Genomic DNA, 16,714 nt, shown 5'->3' on the forward strand with positions numbered 1-16,714 from the left:
CTTAAGTAGCTGCTTAAATGTGGAATTTAAGGAAGCCAGAAACAAGCTGGAAAAGTGCATTTTCTAGTGCATTGTAACTGGCTTGTCTGTGATCTCTGTAGACTGAGGACAGGAGGAATATGATTTTCAAAAGGCCAAGACAGGTTTTCAGCACAGCAGGGAATGGTTCAATCCCTGTTGTTACCCAAGATCTCCACTGCAATGCACGTGTGCTTACAGTGTACAGGAAGAAGCACAATAGCATCAAAGATTAGCATAGAAACAGCTACAGTGAGCTGGAATAAAATTTTTTCCAACTTTCATGAGACTCTCCATAAAATATTGTGTTACTCAGACTTTTTATTAGTATATTTTGGGTTTATACGCAGAGCAAAACTGTTCCTGAAAATTCCCTGTGGGAGCTGTATATGCAACAGTTACTGATTTTATCTCAGTCTGATGTATTAGTTTAAATAACCAAATAATAGTTACAGAAGCTTAAAGCAGATGGCACCACCATTTAATCTAATCTGTGGCTAAGAGCCACTGCATTTTTCATTCTTATTTAGAACGAAATAATACCATTACTGACTTGTAAGAAATATCAATGTCAACAAATCATCGTTCTTCTTTATCAAGGCATTCATTTTACACTGATCAGGGCCTCTTAGTTGACCTTGATTATATTCTCTCCTTTTTCTATTTTTTTTTTTAGTTTAATTTTAACATTAAAAAAATACTATAATGCAAATCTGTTACCATTTTTCAGTATCTATCATTTATTCAGGAAATGGCAGAGATATTTAACAGGTACTTAGCATCTATCACTGCAAAGTAAAAGGTTGCTTATAAATAAGAGTGAAAAGGTTTACTGAAGACGGAGGAGGTATGAATTTTCTGATGATCAGAGCAGCTGATGAATAATTCATTATCCTTCCCTTTTCCAGGAGCCAAACTCATGAGCAGTGGCCACTGTAATTGTAGACAGCAGGTGTCACGTTATTAGGTTATTAATTTGATTATTCAGTGTCATGCCACATTCTATCACAGCAGCTCTTTGTGTGGCCCAGCTAAATGGGGAGTTTGAAGTGCTGGAACGTGGTTCAGCCCAACAGGGACAGAGATCAAACCCCAGCACTTCAGGGGATCAGCTGCTCCATGCTCTGTGCACTGCAGCCACTCCCTGGGATGACACCGGGAACACAGGAGTGGGATGGAGAGAGCTGCCCTCGGCACCTCCATCAGACCCAGGTGCTTCAGCACACCCCTAATTAAAGGCACCGAGCCTTGAGTTCCAGGTGACAAAGCAGGAGATCCAGACAACACCACTCTGGAGAGAGTTTGAAGGAGCAAGACAGAGGTGTGAGGCGCGAGTCTCGATAATTTCATGGGCCGTTTTCTAATTAGCTCATCCCTGAGAGGTTAACTTGCAAGGCTGATGAGAAACCAGCCAAAGAATAATGGAGTCTGCAGCACCACAAGTGTTGCTTGCCTGACCTTACATGGATTTTATGCTCCTGAAGAAGTGCAGCCTGCCAGTTACAGAAGAATGTCTTTGCCTGCTCTCCTGGATTGATCAGGAGCTGCTGCTCCAGACACAGCAGCTGAGCAGGGATGTTGTGCAAGTAGATGCTGTTGAAAAGGAGACAAAAAAAACAAAGCCCTAGCTCATGATCCAGTAGGGGAGGCAGAGAAGATCTCAGGATGTTGCTTGGCTCTGTTATCACGATCAAAATGAAGCCATCATCAATTAGCACAGTTTTAGAATCAGTGACAGGACTCTGTAATAAGCACACCCAAGCAAAACATAACTGAGGAGCTGGCTTTAGCTTATACAAGGGTACAGAACAAATAGGAATTGGAATGACACTGCCACAGATGTAGTTACCTCTAACTTAGTACAGGCATTCCAGCAACAGAACAGATATGTGTAAATCCAAGAACATGGTGTGCTGCAAGTAGGAATTTCACCCACAACTCATACTTTTAATGTAGGGAGGTTCTATTCTTTCTTTTGAACACTGAAGAAATAATGCCTTATTTCTACCTTATGTAGAAATCTTTCAGATTTGAGTGAGAAAATAAAGGCTTGGAAAATTGCAAAAGTTGTGAGAAAAGTTTATTCATGCTAAGTTTATTGTCATGGGGGAAAGGAGACTTTATTAAAGCTTTAAATTTAATAAAGTAATAACTCAAGGAAGAAATAAAAATTTTTATAAAGTTGATCCAAAAGAGCCTAACAATAAGAGGGCTTAATCTGAAGGCTTACAAAATCAGGAGTCAAATACAAACTCTGCAGAGCAGGTTCATGTAGCAAGTAATGAGCCTGCACCTCTGCGTAACAATGTGAGAGAATATAGTCAAGAAACTGAAAGAATTAGATGAGATTCTTGACACCAGGGATTAAGGGTTGTGGCACAAAAATAAGGAAAGGATCTGAATGAGTGAACATGTGATGTATCTTGAGCCGATGACTTTCTGTTCTTAAGATTTTATTTGGTTTTTAGTACTTTCTGTCTTGGAGGCACAGCACAACTGTGGCTTGTGACCAGGCTTAGCCTTCTGCGTCTTTTGCTGTCAGTCTGTCCATTTTCCTGATTGTCTGGGGCTGAGTTCACAGCTCTGCATCATGAGATTTCTTATTCTTTCAAAGTTACCATTTGGGGAACTGTCTCTCAGTCTGAGCACACTGGATGACATTTTCATTGCGTCCAGATCCTGTAGGAGCGAGGCATCAGAGTTTCATTTGCAAAGGAAGGTACTGACAGCCAGAGATTTCTAGTTTAAATTTTCCACACTGAAAATGGTTATTGTGCTACATATTGATTGAGCAGCCCAGGTCCCACTGACTGTCCATTTCCCTCCTTGCATTTTTCATTGCACTCTTTACGTTTACCCTGGGAGAGCTAAAGTGGCTCTGTGGCAAGGCTGAGCTTGCGTCGTTTTCTCTGTGTGGGCCTGGGAAAGTTTACAGAAAATACTTGACCTTGAGATAGAAAGATGTAAAGGGAGTGAGGGAATGGATGAACATGATTTCCTTTGATTTAGATTACAGTAAAAATTTCAAAGCTTCTTGACCCTTCTGATTCCTTCTAGTGGCTCTCCCAGCTGCGAGACACTGGTCTGCAGGAGCCACCTGAGATGTGCTCGCTGCTCAATCCAACCATTTTGCAGGCGTGGCAAGCACGTTTAGAGCAGCCTGAGCCAGGCACGGCTCTCCCTGGGCTGAGTGGGGGTGAGAGTTAATTAAAGCTAGTCTTTCAATGGACATTCTTTCAGTGCATTTCTTCTATCTGTGATTGAGGAGAACATAAATTGGCTGATTTTACTGCAGGTCATTAACATTCCAGTCCTGGCTGCATCCCCACTGATCCAGCTCAGCAAAGACCGCTCTCAAGTGATGTCACTGCATATTTCTTTGCACAGTCAAGAGTGGCAAAGACCATGATCATTGCAATTACTGCTCTGGTTAGCCCACTCTGCTGCTTGAGGTAGTAAAATATAGATGCTTCTTTCACCTCATGGCAAATCCTCATTGCCAGGCTGTCAGAAGCAAGGAAGCAATATTTACAGTTGTCTTTAGGGAGCTCTCTCCCATCATGCAGTTAATTATGATAAACTGTTTTATTTGTAAGAGCTTAAAACTGCTTTGTACTGTGGCAATGCATGGCTATAAAGGAGCTGCTTAATGAGGATGGTCAGACCAGCAAATGTCTCCTGTAATTTGACAGGAAAAACAGCAAGATGTGCCTGCCCTGAAAAACAAAGGTGTGATTGTAGCATGCCCTGATAATACAGCTGTGTAATGACAAGTGAAGATGAAGGCAGAGTTTTCAGTGTTTCAGCACAGGCTCAGGTTTTCTCAACACTTTAGGCAAAATTGGATTATGAGTCCCCAGAGAAGGCAGGGCCCCAGCATTCCTGTCCCATGGGAGAATGAAACATGGGTTCTCACATGACAGGAGTAACAGGGAGAGGAGAGCCCCATGGAAAGCTGTTTTGTTTGCTTGTATGGAAATGGAAAGATTTCTGGGGAACCAGTTCCCAGTACAAGTGGTTGCCCCACAGTCCATACAGACTGTGCCCAAAGCCTTTTGGGATTGCCTTGTTCTGGAAGGGCTCTATCAGGTAAAATAGGCAGCAGCATCCCAGGATTTTGTTGCCTCCCAACATCCAGCTCTCTCCCTAAGCCTGGGGATGGCCCTGCAGGTGTTAGGCTGCGTGTACACAGTCCAGGCTGAACTCCCATCTCCCTTTCAGCACAGCTCCTCTGTCATTGCTCAGGCTCTGCACAAGCCCTGAACTGGTGTAGAGCACACAGGCCTTATTGCAGGACCTGACACGAGCATGGACTCGTGGCAGGATGATCCAGGTGTTAAGGACTGTTATAGCACCCTCTGAAATCAGAGTGAGACATTGTGTGGATTTCAGCAGATCCCAAAACATTCCAAGATTCAGCACAAGCAAACAACTGGGTCATTTATGGGTGCTGTAAGGAGGGTCTAGCTGAGGAAGCTGGCTGGGGGCTTTCATTGGAGGAGATTCATTAGCATTTATACAGTAAGAGTTGAAAAGCCCCCGCACTGTCTCTGCTGACCCACATCAGTGTCTTTCACCATGACGCTGCAGAAAGGAGGACTTGACAGACCATCTAAATTAAGGCTGTGTGAGCAAAAGTATTCTTTATCTTGGGGAAAGAAAGAAATTATATTAATATATAATGCCCTACATTTAACATTCCCTCAGTACCCTCCCATTTCTGAGTTACCGTACTTGGAGATGTGATCATATATTAAACACTGTGAATTCAAGATCTTCTTCTTCCTGGAAGTTTGTCTAGAGCTACTCTATAGAATGTGTTCAGCTTTTATATTCATCTCAAAACTGAAATTTATTGGAATGATATATTGTTTAGCATGTCTGGGAGCATCTGACAGTATTGTAGTTCTGCTCCTCTCTTTTGTGTTTCACACACCTGTCAGAGGAGCACATGCATTTTCCTTTGCAGTCAATTGCAAACTAATTAGAGCATAATTAGAGCAACTATTGCTTCTCATGCATAAAATCATAACGCCTCGACCGTGAGTCACAGGCTGTCTATAGTGTAAGGTGTGCAGGTAGGTTGGCCTGTGGTTACTGGTACTTTTCCCGAAGCTTTAATTAGAGCTTTTTGCTGGCTCAGGGTTTCAGAACTGGGAAAGCGGGGCTGGGGACAGAGGAAATTGTTTTTTCTGGTCAGCTGCTACATCAGGACAGAGCCACAAACAGGGCTGTGAACTCAAGGAATTCAGCCTACAGCCCGATTTCCTGGCCCTTCAGTTACAGGCGACACAAAATTTAGAAAGTTTGTAATGCTGCAGAAGTGCATCTTTTTTTAACTCAAATAGTTGCATTTTCCAAATGTTGTTCATTCACAAAACTGATACAATTTGCTATGAATCCAAAAACATTTATAAAATACAGGAGGCGTAGCTGAAGAGTTTTCTTTTAATGGAGAGGTGGTTAGACAGTGAAAAGTTGGGGCTCTTTCCTAAAACTGTCAGTGTTTATGAGGCTGGCTGGCTGAGCTAGATGGGATTTGAGGACATGTTACCAAGCTCTCTGTACAGGATAGAATCTTAAAGAATCCAGAGAAAGAACACATTTAGAGGACATGTCTCTTCAGGTTACAGTGCCAGTCTGGCTCATGATACAGAGGGAGTCAGTGCAAACTCAGGTTAGATCAATGTAGAGCAATTTTCACAAGGTAATCACTTGCAGGGCTGTGGTGATACAGAAAAAACCCACCATGCTGAGATAGTTCAATTAAAAATTGTTTTATATTTAGTGAAGAGGAAAAAAAATTATAAATCTAAAGCAAAAGAGGAAGAATAAAGAGAAATTAATTTTTTGAGCTGCATGGTGCTTGAATGTGCTTTGAAGGACTCTGTGTGCAGAGCAAGAAATTAATCTTACCTGGCAATGAATATTTACAGTATTGGGAATTCCATGCAGAGCCCAGCTTTGGTTTCCTGTGGAGACTGGAGCATAGTTTGCTGTAACAAAATAGTCAGGTTGTTCTGGAGAGGTATTTTCTTTCAGTTCCAACAAAAAATTGTATCAGTGAGAGCATAAAGGAGTAGTTTGGGATGAGTGGGAAAAGGTCCAGTTCAGCAGCCCAGCCCTGTGAGCAGCCTGCTGCTACAGGGGCTCTGGGGTGAGCAGGTTTCAGTCTTCGCTCAGCAAAGATAGATGGAAGAATTTACTTAACCAGCTGAATGTCTGGGGTTTAGTCACTTGGAATCATCCTTTCATGCAGAAAAGGTGGTTTTTAAACACTTGGCTAACGGTGCCTGGGGTAAAATCTCCATTTGTTCAGTACTCATTCCATGTTAAATATTAACCTTTGGAAAATGGGTTTAACTTTACAAAAGTTTAAAAGACTTCCCTTCTATTAAGCAGTGTTTGAATGCATTTTTCCAGCAGATATATGCAGGACTAAAACTTAGGAGATGAGTTTTGTAGCAAAAAATTAATATGCACTGAATTGTAAGAAATAATGCTTTACTTCAGTACTTGATTAAGGAGCTGAGCAAATTATATGTCTCAACCAAACATAGGCATTTCTCTCTTTTTATAGATCCCTTGATGTGGGGACAATGAAAATGCACTTAGGAATCTGTCTTTTAAATAAAAACAGAAATTAAATGTACCGGTTAATAGCCAATGTGCAGGTGTTACCTTATAAAAGTATTATTTGTCATTCCTATGCCTTCTTTCTGGGCATGCTTAAATAACCTGATATAATTTCTATGAGCTGGATTTTATTATAGCTGATTTATGGAGGCTTGCACACAACCTGACATGCATAGGAAAATGACAGACAAGGGAAAAGCCAGAAATAATTTTCTTTGCTGCTAAGCACTAAATGATATTATTTTCTTCAAATGAAAAATTCTTTCCTCTTCTGCTCTTTACCTTCAAAATACCCTCTCACACCAAATACGTGTTTCCTAATTACAAGCAGAATCAGTTTAGTTGTTCATTAACTACTCTGAACCAGCATGTTGGACCTTTCCACCGGAAAAAAAAAATTGTTTCTGTTTCTGAGCATCTCAAAATTCTTCTGTTTGAGGCCGAGAGATGCCTCTGTAAGGATTTAAATTAATTTTTAGATTTATTTCCAAGACATCAGGAATGCAATTGCAATTTCACATTGGCATGTAGATACTTAGAGATACCAATGTGAGATAATTATGAGATCATTTAATTAACATTATTATCATATAACCACAATTAAGAGCAAAGATTTTAATGCACAATAAAATTTTCAGCTGGAAGTTTCCAATTTGTGAAATTATGGGCATGAGCAGTTCTGCAACTGTATAGCTTAAAACATGAGATTTCTTGTTTAATTGTACTTACATTTTACATGTCTATCAGATCCTGTCTTGACCAGAATATTTACCAATTTTGATAAATCTGATTCTTCATTTATTTTAGGATTTCTGTTCTTATCCTGTATATGAACAGTTGTGCAGGTCATGAAATCTTTAGATTCTTTTTATGAGTTACAGAAAGTTCTATTACAGTCCCATAAACCAATGTAGGATATGCTTCCCCCTCAACTTGCCACGATGAGTCCTCACAAAAATTAGCATTATTGTAATCCTTTCAGACTACAGAGAATAAGAAATAATGCAAAGAGCTCAGCTGGCTGCATCATATGGGATTCTCAGTCTCCTGGTTTTGATTCATTTTCTCATATTTGTGGAAAATGCTTTAAAACCAACATGAGTTCCATCCTGCTCAGCTTCCACAGGGGAAGGAGCTGGAGCAAAGGGCAAGTCTTTGGAGATGTGTACATGCTGAAGCCTTCTCTGGAAATCTCTAATTCCCTTTACTCTTAGCAGTACAGAAATCCAGTTGGAGATTATGATATTGGAATGCAGATGTCCTTTTTCTTTCCATCTTCTTCCGGAGGGATGGATCACATGGCGGGAACCTTTATGAAAGAGAGCTAAGGATGGCTTTGGACTTAGTGATGCCAAGATGGGGTTTGGTAACATATTGCAGTCACCTGCAAACTGCGTGTGTTTCCCTCAGAACTTGTTCTCTTCCAGCCTTTTGTGTGTGTCATTTGTCAGAGTCTCCTGAAAGGAAAGTTCAGAAGTTTAAATGGTCAGAAACTAAAGCTGGCGGAGACCAAAGTTAAATCCTCCCTCATCCAGTGCACGCTCAGGGCTGTAGTGCAGGACATAACTGATTTGCAAGCACAGCCGTGGCCATCAGCGGCTACAGCCAGAGTGCCAATGAAAGCCCATTTCTGGAACAGCAGTGCTCTAATTGCATACATGAACAGGAAATTAATTTCACAAACTAAATGGTACATGGGATGCACCTTGACTGAAGTCCTGAGCCAGGCTGCCATTGCAGAGATGGGAACTGAAAGCATTCTCGGTTTTCTAGAAGCTATAGATGGATATAGTCACCTTTATGAATAAATATGTTTTCCTTGGAAACTTGCTTTTCTACCTGTGAAATCTATGGGTAGTCAAGGCATTCTTATATGCGTATAATTCCTTCTCCTCACAATGAAAAGACCCTCCCTTTTCTTTAAAATCAAGTCATCTTCACATCTTTCTCTCTTAAAATAATGCATCACTATTCACGCTCAGTCTAATTCTAGACCTGTTTAGTCAGACTGGATGTGTGTGTCTATACATATAAGCATACATATAAATATACATAAAATTCCGTTTTAAACATTCGGAGAATAAACACAAAATTGGACCATACAATCCATTTTTTTTCTTTTTTTGGTATGTAGTTACTATTTCCACCTTCATAATCCTCAATGTAAAGTGTAAGTAAGTTTTTCTATCTGTTGTAGCAAACCATAAGCACAAAAGGATTCAGAAAGTAATAACAAAGATAAATAACTTTGCAATAAAATTTCAGCTCCAGTAATTTCCCATTTATATTTTCTCACTGAATCATGTAGTCCCAAGCAATGCACTTTTTTACGTCTGGGCTGCATCATACAAAGTAATTTTATATCTAATACTTCCCAGTGTGTCCGAAATATAACATCACATGCACAATGCATGACAGAGCGGTCGATGAATTATACAGAGCCTTCAAATAATATCACTGGGAATGTGATTTCATAGGCTTTCTAAGGCAATCAATCTTACCATATTATGACGAATGAATTGTCAGTCAGGGGGTTTTTTTATTCTACCAGGAATGTTTCAGAAGCTGTTACTTAATGCTCCTTATTGTTGAAGGCTGCCTGCTGAAGATGTTTTTCCTGTGTGAAATTAGTGATGTGTTCTGAGTGTCTTAAAATTTAGATCTCAGTTAGCACAGCATTTTGCCAGAGTGAACTACCTGAGGCTGTAGGAAATGTTATCAAGTGAAAGGAAGTGGAAACTTCAGGGAGGAGGAGGTAGGATTAGTAGGAGCAACAAAAGAATAGCTTTTGTGTATAAAGAGCTTGTCTTTGTCTTATCTAAGTGTAAGCTCTCTCATCTTCCCTCCGTCTCACACGTACTCCCACACACTTATTTAAAATATGATTTGCAATGACAACTTCGCCATGTCTTCTGAGAGCAAACAGATGAAGATGTACTCTCTTCCTTCCAAGAGAGTGACTGGGATGTTTCTCCATATTTTTCTTGAAACAGCTGCATCAAAGAGAAAAACCACCCTGGCAGAGGAGACGGGATTTAGTCTTAGCCTGGCTTTTCTCTGATGTTGCCACAGCATGTCCAAGTCGGCTGAGTAAGTGGTGTGAGGTACCTGTGGATTCCTGGCAGTCATGAAGCCTTTTGGGGTTGCAACTGCCTCATTTTCTTTCCTAGAAGTTTTCTGTAGGTGTTTTGAGCAGTTAGAGTTGGGCTTCTCTACTGAGTCACTTCCGACAGACAGCTGAACAGATGGCTCTGTGCTCTCCATTATTAATGTTAGCTCAGATCCAGTCACGTGGCACCGAGGAGTCAAACGCAGTGAGACAAACATGTCAGTCTTCAAATTTGGCTCTTCCTTCTGGGCATTGATCACTGAAGTCACTTCTCATTCGCTAACAGTTTTTCACCTGGAAAGACGTGAGGGCTTTACTGCCCACTGCAAACCTGACAGGTTCACAGGGAGCCGGGAGTATTCGCTCACCAGCAGCTGATTTCAAAACAAGAAGTAAAAGTGACAGAGATGAACCAGCCAGTTGTCTCCCTGCCATCCCCTGGAAGCTGATGTTCCAATATTCTTTTGGACGCTTTTTCTGAATTTAATATTGATTAGTTTAAATGTGGGGGAGAAAAAAAGGGATAGCACAAACAGTCAGAAAACTCTTTGTCTTGGGACACTCTTTAATAAGAAATTTTTCCCAGTGGGGTAAATATAATCTTTAGTTGATTCCAGCAAGCTTACAGGTTACTGAGACAGAAGAATCCTGAGTGTGAAATTCTGCTGAGTATTTACCTAGGTGCTGTCATCTTACTCTTTCTCTAGAGACAAGTGCAAATGTGTGCCGCAGATTTTAAATATGCCATTAATTACTGCACATTGCCTCCCTTGCACATAGCCAGTGAATTCCATAAGTTGCTTTCAGTGTAAAGGAGACAGAGAAATTCTGCCAATGTTTTTCAGTTTGCAACTTACTTTAACTTCTGGAATCAGCTTGTGACAGCAGATGTTAATTCTCTGCTCAGTAGAAGCCTCAGCACTGGTAAGCAGCAAAGTTACCAAGAACAGCTGTCATAGTTCAGTGCAATCTTAACATTTCTGAGACTTTTATAATCCTGCTCTATTGTACAGAGGGAAATTTAACCTTGGAAATGGAAAACCTGTTGCATCAGCACCAGAGAAACAAAGATAATGTTAATACTGGTGGATGCCTGGTATGCATATGGAATCCAACAAACAGGAATGAATTTTTAAAAATACAGTTTTAAAAAAAGGAAAAAGCCATTCACATGTTATTACATAAAAAAACAGGGTGTGCTTCAGATTAGTGGAATACTATAGTATTTCTATGTAACATCTTTCAGAAATGCTTTCCCAGCTGTTTTTTATTCTATTTTAAAGACTTCTCCCTCACCTGCTTCCAAATGTTAGTCTCAAGTTCACAGCATTACACTGTTCAATCACCAAGTATCTCCTATTTCCTGCCAGGGGAATGAGCCTTTCCACATGAGGGCTTTGCTTTCAGCTTGCATCTTCTTTGTTGTCACTTTCCCAAACTGGAATTACCCTAGTGGTTTCAGTTCTTGCACCATATAAGTTGCTTCATTGAACTGGCTGCTGCTGACAATATAACATGGAATTTAAGATGGGTTTGGAACTTTCCCAGCCTCCAAAAAATGATGTGTTTCACACTAATGGGTCACATCCATGAATCTGTTCAGAGCTGCAGTTCATAAACGAATTTTGTTGTCCCCACTTGCCACATGTTGGTTCAGCTGCAGAAGGTTTCTGGTAAATTCAAAGCAGATTTTTTCCTAAGAAAAATCAATCTGAGAAATCAATCCTAAGAAAAATCTCTGCCCATGAAGTGTCCTCAGGCCACCCACCAGTGAGTGGGGATGCTGAGTCCAAACCAGCACTTGCCCCTTTAGGCAGGTTTGGTCTGTATATGATGGGGAGGATCCTAAAGTCAGACTCAATCCAGTCCAAAGGAAAACCCCAGATTACACGAAATTTCAACAACTCAACCTTAACACCGCTGGCTTTACTCTGCTGATCATTTCCTTTCATAAGCACTTTTTTGTTGTCTAGACTCTTGTAAGCAAATAATCTTTAGTGGGGGTAGAGGGGAGGGGATGGGAGTTGCTGCAGGAAACTTGGGGAAACAGCTTGGGCTGCACAGTCTTGCAGCTGAAAAAATGTCACCCCCTCTATCAGCTCAGGGGATCCCTCTGATTCCAGGGCAGAAAATGGAAGTCAGGGGAGATTTCTTCTTTACAGCTGAGATGCAAATGTTCCTCTCTGCAGTGCCTTTTGACATATATGTTGTCATATAAAAAGCTATGTAATGGTATAAAATTGGACTGTATTTTTTCTGTCTTCATATATTTCCTTTATTTCTGATTTATGCAGTTTACTGGCAAGTGTGCATTTTCTCTGGAAAAATGGCATGCAGTAGCTCAGCAGGTTTATGTTTAAGACTCCTTGTTAAATAGCCAATATTTGTGAGTGATGCTCTGCCTCTGAAATAATGTTATTTTCTAATACTTAAGAACAGTACATTCTGCCTTTAAAGTGCACTGTGTGCAAGAGACTTCTGTTTGTGAAGCAAACCAAAAAGAGACCAGATTATTGTGGGTAGAATTAATTTCAGTGACTGGAAAATGGGACATCTCTTTTCCCAAAAAGCAGAAATATTTGTTCATTCCCACACAGTTGCACCACACACACAAATAGCCAGGAAAACACACTGTCTGTCATCTGAATTACTTTTCTGCCTCCTCTTGTTAAATAATCTTGCAGATGTGCATACATTGAATTAATACTTGGCTGCTAGAACACAATTTTAGTGTATGATCTAGTTAGAATTACATGTACTCAAAGCTTTTAATCTTGTGCTATGAATTTATCTCGGGTTTATAGACTGTATTTTTAAATGCTTAATCTTCTGTGAGGATACATATATTTCCAGGCTTTTTTAAGAGTGGTTCTGATTTTTGAATTTCCTTGGTCTTTCTTCAAACATTTTGTATTGATCTAACATACATTTAAATAATTTACAGTAATCATAGGAACAAATGCACAGTCATGATGTAAGAATAGTTGCATAAATATCCAACATATTCCAATAGCCTGACTATTTCGTACTCTTATTATTGGACTAATATTTCCTTCATAGAAATAACTGTTCATAACATTTATTTTATAATATATTTTAAGAAATTTTAATATGCACTGGTTTTCTTAAAGCATAAAATAACTTTAAATTTAATTACTAATTTAAATCAAATTACTTATTTGAATATCTGATATGGGAATGGACTTTCAAGCTCAGTGGAAATAATTTAAATTCATTCATTAGAGTAAATATTTAAGTTTTCTTTAGGGAAAAGGGGAGAAAAGGGAGAAAAGACAATTGTACACATACAATTAACTATACATATGACAGTGGTTAATCTTTCCAAAATAGAGACTATCCAGGGGTCTGAGATCATTTAATACTTTAATAGATGTTTTCAAATCTCCATTCCTGGGAAATGATTATAAATAAAACACAAGATACCATCTTTGCACAATAAAGTGAGGGTTTGTATCTCCAAAATAGCGTCCAGGACACACAAACACCTGGACCTGTCAGATTTGCTCTCACACCTCAATATTATTAGGATTCTCTGATCATCCTGTGTGACCAGGCAGTTGAGAATATACTGAATTCTTGGGGGTGTTTTAAAACAGTTGTGCCCAAGCACTGACTCCATCAGCCACCCGACTTTTTCACAAAGATTGGTCTTCCATTCTTTGCAGCCATAAAAGAGCCCAGCTTACTGAGCCAGCTGACACTCCATCAGCTGCAATCCATTTTGCTGGAGCTGTTTGCTTGTCAGATTTATTTGTAGCAGTATCTCATGGCAGACACCTCGTACAACTGCAGTTTCTTACAGGGACGTTTCAGGAGAGGATGATGAATCTTCACAGCGATTTATATGGATCCAGATGCTGGGGATTTGCACAGCGTGAGGGACAAAGCAGTTCCTCATGGCAACACCTTTTAGGAGCACAACTTGTGTATTTTTTCACTGGAGGATTTGGGGGTTTTTCTATTTGTCTATTTGTATTGTAGTTTCTTGTCATAAAGTTAGGGAGTGCTGAACTTGTTTTCAGTTAGATTGGAATTATTTCTAGGTTTGAAACATAATTTGTTACTAGAGGTTTCATATGGTAAAATTGATAAAAATGTCAATTTCAGCAAAGCATACTTATCACTGGATTTTTAAAGTGATGAGCACTGCTGAAAATCTGGGGCAAAGTATTTCCTACTGACACACTTGCCAACTGCACTGGAAAAAGAGCCCACTTATAAACTATTTCCAGCATTAACATCCAGCATTTCATCCTTCACCTTAGTTAATCGAGAATACTTTATACACCTTTGTCCACGTGGAAAATTTTATCTTTATCACCACTTTTTAGATAAGAAGAAATTGGAGTATGTGAAGTACATTGGATTTTTATTCCCATTCTGCAGTTATTTACCTCAGAAATCCCAGGCTTTGCCTTTCCCAGTCTGCACTGGATGTGCATTCCCTGGGAGCTGGGCACGGCTGCAGGGGCACTGTATCTCTGGGATGTTTGTCTGCACACTGTGGAGATTACTGAACAAATTCATGTCACTTGTGTTCCCTGGATTCTTCGCTCCAAAATTGGAACTATGAAGCGTAGGATTTGTCAATACTGTGCAAAGCCTTTCTGTCTCACAGTTCTCCAAATTAACTCAAGAACCAGGAGCTTGGTACTTGATGGAGGCTTTGATAAGACAAATTATCCTGCTCCTGACACCATCTGGCTAAGCTGCACTGCTTTTGTAGCTACACCATAATATTCTTCAGGGCAGAGGTTTGTTCACAATCCTAATAAAATCAGGTGAGGCTTCACGGGGTCTTGCACAAGATGGTGGTTTTGCCAGCATAAAGCATGTTATAACAACCCATCATTAGCTCAGCAATGAATCTATTTCAGTTCAAACACCCAGCACCTGTCCTGATCTCTGCCCCCACTCCAGGATTGCTGGGACTGAATGGCACAAGCAGTGCCCAGGTCTCCAAGGGTCACTCAGTCCTGATGAGTGCTGCCCGGCCAATTTATCAAAATTTCTTTTCCAGATTATGATAATGCAGACACTTTTGTCCTATTTTTTTTCCCCTAACAAAAACCATTTTAACCTGAGTCCTGAATACAAAAAAAAAGTGTTGAAAATGTTTCAGAACCACTACATGCAATACCTTCTAAATAATAGTCCCTAGGCTGACACTTGTAGCATGATTTTAACTCTGCCCAGCAATTTTACCAATGGGTAGGATGCAAGAAGGAAACCAGACTAGTTAAAACTATTTCTAAGTAAAAGAGGAGTGGGAAATAGGGCATACTACAATAGAATTGTTGTTTCCAGCCCTACAAGGAGGGCCAGTACAGGCCATTAACATGAACTGGCAGGACCTGTGCATTGTGTTTCATGTAATTAGAATTTTTTTTCCTGGATGCAGATGAGGCGAGACACTGAGTAACCTATTATGGCATCAGGATTTCTTACTGGATTTGTACCAATTCTGAACCCAGCTTGAAAACACCCCCTATTATTTTTTGGTTTTGCACTACCTCTAACCAAAACACCCCTGGTATCCTCCATGGACTTGAAATGCACTGTGGTAAACTCCTTGGAAACCTATGGATAACACCTGAAGTCCTGAGGCTAATAATTGATAACTTGTGCTACCAGACTAGAACTGTTTATCCTGTATCCAAAGCAGGCACTCAGGGATTTTCCTTAGGGATTCTCAGAGAATTATTTCCCAGAATTTTACCTCCCGGGCTACCCTGGGACAGCTGTAGTTTTACCACTTTCAAAAACCTCTTCAATATTAAGAAGAGAGAAAAAATTACATGGTCACTAGAGTCCATTTGATTTCACTCTATCTTCATTCTTTATAAGACTGTTAAAAATTTTGTTCTTCAAGCAGCAGCATGTGGGTGGCATAAAAAAATGCAGTTTGAGCACTTGAGTGGATTGCTGAAGTGCCCAGAGGTACGTGCATCCAATGCTGAGGACCCAGGAGCAATTCTGACCTTTCTGCCTGGAATTGGGTATTTCTTCAGTAATGGATTTTCCCCCTACTGTTCTGCTTGGGTTTGTATAATAAAGGGAATTCTTTGGCCATGCTGGCAAACATTAGTTGCTATAGAAATGTGTAACTGTTTACAGGTGCAATATTGAATTGTGCTCCCTTCCTGGGACTAACAAGTGACTTGTGTTTATTTGTTGTGGACAAAACAGCCTTCAGCAGTGAGGGGAGCAGGGGCACACGGGTTAGAGGGGCAGAGCGCCTCGAAGCCGTTCATCTGCCTTTGTCTTTAAAGAGAATGTCTGTCAGCTGCAGTGGCTTAGACAATTCATTATGAAACTTTGGCTGTAAGCTCTTCTAAAATGCAAGCACTGCACTCATTGATCTGCAGATATGAAGAGCACAAACCTTTCTAATACAGATGTTGTTCTCTGTGTTCCCTGTTCCACCCGACAGGAGAGCAGGAAGGCACTGTATTTCATGGCACATGGAATTGCTGTTCTACAGACGTGTTCTTCCGTGTACTCCTGACAGGACACACTGCTCAGACAGATCTTGTGAACAAAATATTCCAAATTTTGTTATAATGCTACTTAAAGTATATTCAAAAACATTAGAGTTATGATTTAAGGCCCAATAATCTGTTTCAGGGGTCCTAATTTGATACCAAAAGCAGTTTTCCAACATGAACACAGGATAAAGGGCACAGAAGGATCACCTGTTACTTGTCTGCCAGAAAACACAGATTGTTTTCCTACACCTGCCTACTCCATGATGCATTTCAGCTTTAATGACAGTAGCTCACTCTCAAATTTAAAAAGTACACTATTATACACTCATTCTTTTAAGTTCTTAGGCAAAAAAACATTGTTAATTGGCAAAGCCATCACTTTTACAACACTCTATTTAATGTCTTAGGTGTATGTTAAAATGATACAAACCAATCATGTATA

The sequence above is a fragment of the Corvus brachyrhynchos genome, unplaced genomic scaffold (genome assembly GCF_000691975.1).
Source record: "Corvus brachyrhynchos isolate BGI_N302 unplaced genomic scaffold, ASM69197v1 scaffold10, whole genome shotgun sequence".
Classification (NCBI taxonomy): Eukaryota; Metazoa; Chordata; class Aves; order Passeriformes; family Corvidae; genus Corvus; species Corvus brachyrhynchos.